General features: G+C 39.7%; 1 pseudogene; it reads left to right on the top strand.

Moving 5' to 3' along the window:
- Positions 1 to 472: 472 nt before the first annotated feature.
- On the top strand, positions 473 to 2,736 carry LOC110148256 (ubiquitin-conjugating enzyme E2 variant 1-like; annotated as a pseudogene).
- The last annotated feature ends 5,628 nt before the right edge of the window (positions 2,737 to 8,364 follow it).

The raw sequence follows: 8,364 nt of genomic DNA, 5'->3' as shown, positions 1-8,364 counted from the left end.
GATTAAATGAGCTGAAGACTGTAAAGAACTTAGCACAATTCCTAGTGCATAATTGTGTTTGACTCTTTGTGACCCCTTGGACTCTTTGTGACCTGCCAGGCTTTTCTGTCCAAGGGATTTTTCAGGAAAAATACTGGAGTGGGTTGCTGTTTTCTTCCTCCAGGAAATCTTCCTAACTCAGGGATTGAACCCTCATCTCCTGTGTCTCCTGCATTGCAGACAGATTCTTTATGAGTTGAACCATAGGGGAAGCCCAGCACAATGCCTAGCTAATAGTAAATGCTTAATACCTCCTGGCTATTATGGTAGTGCATCTAATCTGGGATGGAGGTGTGTTCTGGGAGCCCCTAAAGCAGTAGGAGCAATGTGGAAGAGATCTGGAATCGTGGCATATGAAGATGACTATCCTTGGGGGACATGAGATCTGTCTTCAAATATATGGGTATAGGCCTTTGAGCCACAGCGATACAAGATGGCAGCCACCGTGGGCTTGGAAGTAAAAGTCCCTTGTGATTTCTGGCGTTGGAAGAACTTGGAGAAGGCTAGAAAGGAGTAAGAGATGGCACAGCTAGCTGGGATCTAGAAAATAAAAATGACAGGACACTTACAAGATGAACATGGATGATGACTGGGCCACCAATAACAATTTATGAAAACCAGATAGACACCCTTAAAATAGAATGTGGACCTAAATACCCAGAAGCACCTCCCTTTTATTTGATTTGTAACAAAACTTCATCTGAATGGAGTTAATAATTCAATGGAGTGGTAGACCCAAGAACCATATCAGTGCTAGCAGAGTGGCAGAATTCATACAGCATCAGAGTTGTTCTGCAGTAGCTTTGGTGCCTAATGGTGTCTACAGAAAATATGAAGCTCCTTCAACTGCCTGAGGCACACTCTGATAGTTCAGATGGTAAAGAATCTGCCTACAATGCAGGAGACCCGGGTTCAGTCCCTCAGTCAGGAAGATCCCCTGGAGAAGGAAATGGCAACCCACTCCAGTTTTCTTGCCTGGAGAATCCCATGGAAAGAGGAGCCTGGCGGGCTATAGTCCATGGGGTCACAAAGAGTTGGACACGACTGAGCGACTAACACTTTCACTTTTTTCTTTTTTTTTAAACAAACATTTATTTATTTGGGTGCCCTGGGTCTTAGTTGCAGCATGCAAACTCTGGGTTGAGGCATGTGGGATCTAGTTCCCTGACCAGGGATCAAACCCATGCCCCCTGCATTGGAAGCGTGGAGTCTTAGCCCCTAGACTGGCAGGGAAGTCCCACTTGCACTTTTTCAACTGCCTGAAGGACAGTGTTACAGCAGTTAATCAAAAAGGAAAATCACAAACCCTCCCCTACCCGCCTTCCGTTTAAGCAGTCTTCATTTTCCACAGTAGTAAATTTTCTAGATATGTCTTGTAGACCTCAAAGTACTAGAAAGGAAGCTCCCATTCAAGGGCAGCTTAAGATACTGTAACTGATGTTAATTTTTTGTCCACTTGAAATGTATGTTTTGCTCTAACAAATCATCCTGTCAAAGGTAAGCACTGTCTGCATAGTTGAACTTCTGAGATCAAGAAAGTGTGTTTTAATTGATTCCTATCATAACTGGTGGGGCACATCTAACTCAACCATGAAAAAACACCTCACACAGTCACCTTGCTGCTGATTACATGGCCTGGGGTCTCTGCCTTCTCCCCTTTCCCCTCCCCCTGCCTCCCCCACTCCCTGCAATAGCCCTTAGCTTGGGGTGGCTTGCTAGAGTAGATGTGAAGGTTTCCAGTCACAGCCTGTGGGATACTGCTGAGTGGGTGAGGGTGCTTTGCCCACATCCCTGATCTCCTCCTCTAAGTCTTAAATGATGCCTCTTTCCAAGCCATCATCCTTTCCCCCACCCTCCACTACCAACGTTTGCTGAGGCACAGATTGTAACCCCCTCTGCTCCCTTTCTGAAACTGGCCTTTGGTGAGGAATTCAGGACTTTCCCCATATCTTCTCACCCCACCTTAATTGAAGGGTGCTACTTTTTCCTTCTTCTTCCTCACGTCCCTTTTTGCACCATCACCACCCAGCAGTTTCCAATGATACTTCCTTACTTTTGACCAGAAGCCATCAGGTAAGGCTGGAAAGAGTCTCTGACCTCCCTCATTTAGTTTTGGAACCACATTTATTTACTTTTCACCAGATCCCTCAGTTGAGAAGATCCTATGGAGGAAGGCATGGCAACCCACTCTAGTATTCTTGCCTGGAAAGTCCCATGGACAGAGGAGCCTGACAGGCAACAGTCCATAGGGTTGCACAGAGTTGGGCATGACTGAAGCAACTTAGCACGCACGCACCAGCCTGGAAAATGAATATTGGGTTCTCACCCCTGTCACCCTCTGCTGTCATCGTCAGCTGATGTGTTTTATTTTTATTTTTTTAGCTCAGGTTTTGATAAGGTGAAAAGAATAGTCACCAGGGTTACTCAGACCTGCCAGCTCTCAGAGTCCTTGGTGGTTACACTTGGAGAAAGGCCCCAGAAAGCACTTGCAAACACACACAATCTCTCTGAATGAATTTTCTTCTTTTCCTGTAATTGCTTTGCTTTTAAAAATTGAAGAAGTTATGAACAGGGCTCTCATTTGGTCATCCTTGCAATTCATTTAGGTCTGATTTGAAAGCTGATAGCCGGAACAAAAAGAACCTTGAATTTGGTGCATACTTTGGTTTTGGTACTGCTGCTTCTTTTGGTCGTTAGCAGGGATTAAGAAAGAACTCTGTGCACAGCAGATCCTTGAAATTCCTGGCAAATGGCTGATTTTTCCACTTTTCTGTTCAGGACCACTAAATGCTTGGATATGGATGTATACCGAAATAGAACCATTTCACTGTGTTCGAAGATTTTATATATGAATATGTTCTCATTGTTTTTCAAGAGATAGAAATCCAACTTAAACTCAGTTTTTTAGAACAGGAAATTAGTAACTTTACCCCTAACTTTGGATTTCCTTTGAAGCTCAGCTGGTAAAGAATTCGCCTGCAATGCAGGAGACCTGGGTTCCATCCCTGGGGTTGGGAAGATCCCCTGGAGAAGAGAAAGCCTACCCACTCCAGTATTCTGGCCTGGAGAACTCTATGGACTGTATAGTCCCTGGGGTCGCAAAGAGTCAGACACAACTGAGCGACTTTCACTTTCACCTTCACCCCTAACTTAAAAGTTTAGGGAAATGCTAACTTTGGGCCTCATTAGATACATGGATTTAGACACCATCCTTAGGATTTATCTTTTTCTCTCCACCACTCTGTCTATCCCGACTTTCCTCTGTGTTGATTGCATTCTCAGGTAGACTGTCCTCTCATAGTGTAAAGATTATTGCCAAGGACACCAAACTTTCTCTTAACTCCTCAGTGAGTCAACCAATTTCCAAAATATCCTGAAATTGATTTTCCAGTTTGTCAGTTGTCTTGTAGCAGAGGCAGTTTTTCAGATGTAAGCAATCCAGGGTTGAACTCTGAACAACCAAGCCTGGGTCACATGTCTGTTCCTGAGCCAACCCCGTAACCAAGGATTTGAAATGCTCCATGTGACCACCCTGGGTCACGCATTTGTTCCTGAGCTGCACGTCCCCCCACCAGCTTAATAGTGGGGAAATGGGATTTCTAAGCACACTCAGGTAGCTTTCCCAGAAGGTGTGGGAATGAATGAAAGACAAATGAAAGCAATATATGTATGTCCCCTATGGCTGCATTAGGGACCTGATGGCAAATAGTGAATAGAATCTTTCCTCTACTTGCTGACTCTCATCTCTTGTTCTGGCTGGTTCACTGTGCACTTGGTAGAGTCTAGGTGGAGAGAGGCTGAAATTCATTCAGATACTGGCATTAACATTCTCTGATTTGTTCAGATTCCAGCATTAACATTCTCTAATTCACTTAGATGCCAGCATAAACATTCTCTGATTCGTTCAGATCCCAGTGTTAACATTCTCTGGGGCTGTTCTCCTCCTGTGTTCAGTGGACCCAAGAGCTCCTGAGTATATAACATATCATCCAACCTGGGACCACTGTGAGAGTGAAAGGAAATAAGTCTGCTAGGACAACAGGCAGAAGCCAGGGCTGCCCCAGGAGCTCTGGGACTTGTGATTGTCCTAGATTCTGCCAGTGTTGACAGAACCCTTACTGTGCTGGGTCTAGGGCAAAGCGGCGAAAAAGGTATCAATTTGGGATGTTTATTCCAGCTTCTTTCTCTCCATGAACTGGAGCCTGCCAATCTCCTCTATCTCTGGGATTTCCCAGGCAAGAATACTGGAGTAGGTTGCCATTTCCTACTCCAACTCATCCACCAACGCAGGATATTCCCATTTATGTGTGTCTTCTTAGTGTCTTTCATCAAAGTTTTGCAGTTTTCGTTGTACAGATCTTTTACCTCCTTGGTTAAATTAATTTCTAAATATTTCATTTTTTAATTGCATTGTAAATGGGATTTTTAAATTTCTTTTTTGATTAGTTTGTTCTTAGTATATAGTATAGTATATAGAAACACAACTGATTTTTATATGTTGATTTTATATCCTGCAACTTTACTGAATTCATTTATTAGTTCTAACAATATTTTACTGGTATCTTTAAATATTTCTTTATATAAGATCGTATCATCTGCAAATAGGGATAGTTTAACTCTTTCCTTTCCAATTTGGATGCTTCTTTTGCTTGCCTAATTGCTCTGGCTAGATTTTCCAGTGTTTTCTTTTAAATGTGGTTGACATACAATACTACATTTGTTTCAAGTGTACAGCATGGTGATTCAACATTTAAATACATTACAAAATTCCGATACTATATTGATTGGAAGTGAAAGAGTGGGTACCCTTGTCTTATTCCTGGTCTTAGAAGAAGAGCTTTCAGCTTTTCACTATTGATTTTGATGTTAGCTGTGTGTTTGTGATAAATGGCCTTTATCATGTTGAGATACATTCCTTCTGTACTTAAGTTGTTGAGAATTTTTATCATGAAAAAAATGTTGAATTTTTCAAATGCTTTTTCTGTGTCTGTTGAGATGATTATACATTTTTATCCTTTATTCTGCTAATGTGATGTATCAGATTTGTTGGTTTGCATACATTGAATCATTCTTGCAACCTAGAAATTCATAAATGAAAAAATGAAATTGGGTCCTCATCTTACATCACACACAAAAATTAACTTGAAATGTATTAACATGAAACTATTCATCTCCTAGAAGAAAGTAAAGAAAAAGCTCTTTGACATCAATCAGTCTTGGCAATGATTTGGGGAAAATGACACCCATAGCATAGGCAACAAAAGCAAAAATGAACCAATAGAATTACACCAAACTAAAAGGCTTCTATACAACAAAGGAAGCCATCAACAAAATGAAAAGGCTACGCATACAATGGGAGAATATATTTGCAAACCATATATCTGATAAGGGGTTAATATAAAAAATATATAAGGAACTCATACAACTCAGCAGCAAAAAGCAAACAACTCAATTAAAAATAGAAAATGATGCTGTTGAAGGTGGAAGATGGGATAGCTCTGTGAACAATTTTATTTTTATTCCTTCTACAGGGGCCAGCATCATAGACTTCAACTATATTTATTTATTTTCTTCCTTAGAGAATTCTGTACTCTGGATAGAAAGGGTTCTTTTCCTCTTCACTTTGGTACCTACACTTTTGTATTTGGCATTGTACTCCTGAGTTTAGGGGACTGAAAGAGTAACTAGAAGAATCTAAGTGCCCTCATATGATTTTGGGGACCTTGTGCTATTTGAAATCTCTTCAGATTATTTCTTGGGTATATCACCTCTTAAGAATGAATTGCTCATGAGTTTAATTTCATGTTTTTTCTGGACAAATATGGGGTTTGCCAGGCTGGGACTTAATTTGATAATAGCATTCTAGTAAGTAAAAGTTTAAATAATTTCCATTTCCTGATGAGAAGGTATAGTCTATGCAAATTAATCATATTAAAGTACTTCTCAGTCAGTGCAGTCGCTCAGTCGTGTCCAACTCTTTGCAACCCCATGGGCTGCAGCACACCAGGCTTCCCTGTCCATCACCAACTCCCAGAGCTTGCTCAAACTCATGTCCATTGAGTGGGTGATGCCATCCAACCATCTCATCCTCATCCCCTTCTCCTCCTGCCTTTAATCCTCCCCAGCATCAGGGTCTTTTCTAAGAAGTCAGTTCTTCGCATTTCTATCAGCTGCTTATTATATCAGCAGTCATTCTTATAGGATTTAATAAACAGTTTATGTGTTCCATCCTCAAAGAAACCCTCTCTTAACTTCTGTGGCAACTCATTTGTACTGTTCTAAGGACCCTTTTTCTCATTACCACCTTCCTTTGTATAAGGAGCAGTATTTCTCCTTCTAGACTGTAAGCTCCATAAAGCCTATGACCGTGTTTCCCACCGCCATGTCTCCACAATGTCCTGCAGAGGACAGGCCATCCTCAATGTTTTGATGGATGAATGAACATATGATTTGGAATTTAGGAGAGGAGGAATTGATGCCTTTTTTAAAAAAAAATACATTTAAAAAGAAAATTTGCAAAATACAGAGATAAATAGAAAACAGACATTATCTATACCCCTATTATTGACAGTCACTATAAATACTTCAGTTTATCTTTTTTCCTTAATATATATTTAGACAATATATTTTGCCATAAAATTGCAATAGTACTTAAATGCAGGTTTGCATCTTTTTTTTAAACTCCTTACTATGTAGTTTGAGCATTTCCTAAGTCATTAAATATTTTTCCAAAACACCATTTTGAATGGCTACATAATATTTCAATGATGACTAGATAGTGATTTACTTGTGGACATTGGATTGATTGTCATATGGGCTATTATAGACATGCTTTGATGGACATCTTTATTCAAAAATAGAATGCACAATTTGGTGTGTTCTTAGAAATAAATTTATTATGCCTAAAGTTTAAGAGTTTTGAATACACATTTTCAGTTCCCTTCCATTTCTCTCCGTGTGTATATGTGTGCTGTGTGCTAACTTGCTTTAGTCGTGTCTGACTCTGTGTGACCTTATGAACTGTAGCCTGCTAGGCTCTTCTGTCCATGGGTATTCTCCAGGCAAGAACCCTGGAGTGGGTAGCTGTTCCCTTCTCCAGCTGTTTTTCTTCAAAAGTGTCTCCAAATAGTCATTTAGTAGATGATACTTTATTCACAGGAGTGCCAGAGAGGAGGACCACCTTATTGCAGATAGTAATAGTGAGATCTGCACAGCAAGGTAAATTTAGAAAATGCTTCTCTCTCATTTCTTTTGTACCTAGGAGTTATTTTCTACCCAAGCAGATATTATTTCCATCTTACAAATGAAAAAAAAAAACCTAAAGTTTGAGAAGATTAAATGATTTGTTCAAGATCACATAGCTCATCAGAAGTTTTATATTTTTTTTTCAATCACACATGTTTGAAACACAAAGAGGAGATAGGGGTGTATATGGAACGACAAATTCAACAGATGTAACATAAATAACCTTTGATGGTTGAAAACAGAATCTCAAAGGAGAGAGTGGCACATTTTGTGAATAGATTAGTGAAAAAAACCTTTTGGAGCTAGGGCTGTCAATTGAGATTCTAGGAATATTTCACGAAGGGTAATCCTTAAACTTCTAAACCTCAGAAATACTTTCCAGAAATATCTTGATAACTTTCTATCTTTGTGATCCCCTAATTATGTCTGGTTGGAGATTACATTCTAGGCTAGAAGTGATTTTATCAGGAGGAAAGGCTGTCTAGAACTTGTTTCAGGTTCCCAGGCACTGTCAGAGCTAGAAGGGACTTTAGAAATCATTTTAATTCCCTCATATAAACTAAGTCACAGAGAGAAGTAACCTACTCAAGGTCATACAGGATCTACACAAGATCACACAAGGTCTACACAGTGCAGATCTGACAGAGTGCAGAGAAGGAAACAGGTTAAAATAAAGCAAAGCAACTTTTTTTCTTTCAGTTCTGTACCAAAGGAGGTCTTAATTCACTTAGCACAGTATGAGTATTCCTATTGTGTTACATCCAAATGCAGTTTCAATTTACACATAATGCAAGGAAATGTCTCTGTAAATCTCTCAAATAAGCTACCCTGGTTTTTTTTTTTATTATACTTTTTTTTTTTTTACTTTTAGTTAAGTGATTTACTTAATAGAATCTTGTGAGAATCATACAAATAAGAAAACAGAGTCATGTATTACCAGGCATCTTAGTAAAGTGTAAGTAAATCAAATCAGTTGTTTCTGAACCTGGTGGATTTTCAAAATCACTTGGTGGGCTTTTTGAATAAACAGATTCCCAGAGTCCCACTCTGGGGATTCTGATTTAGTAGATCTGATGAATT

Source organism: Odocoileus virginianus, chromosome 28, assembly GCF_023699985.2.
Source record: "Odocoileus virginianus isolate 20LAN1187 ecotype Illinois chromosome 28, Ovbor_1.2, whole genome shotgun sequence".
Classification (NCBI taxonomy): Eukaryota; Metazoa; Chordata; class Mammalia; order Artiodactyla; family Cervidae; genus Odocoileus; species Odocoileus virginianus.
This window is presented reverse-complemented; position numbering and strand designations above follow the sequence as displayed.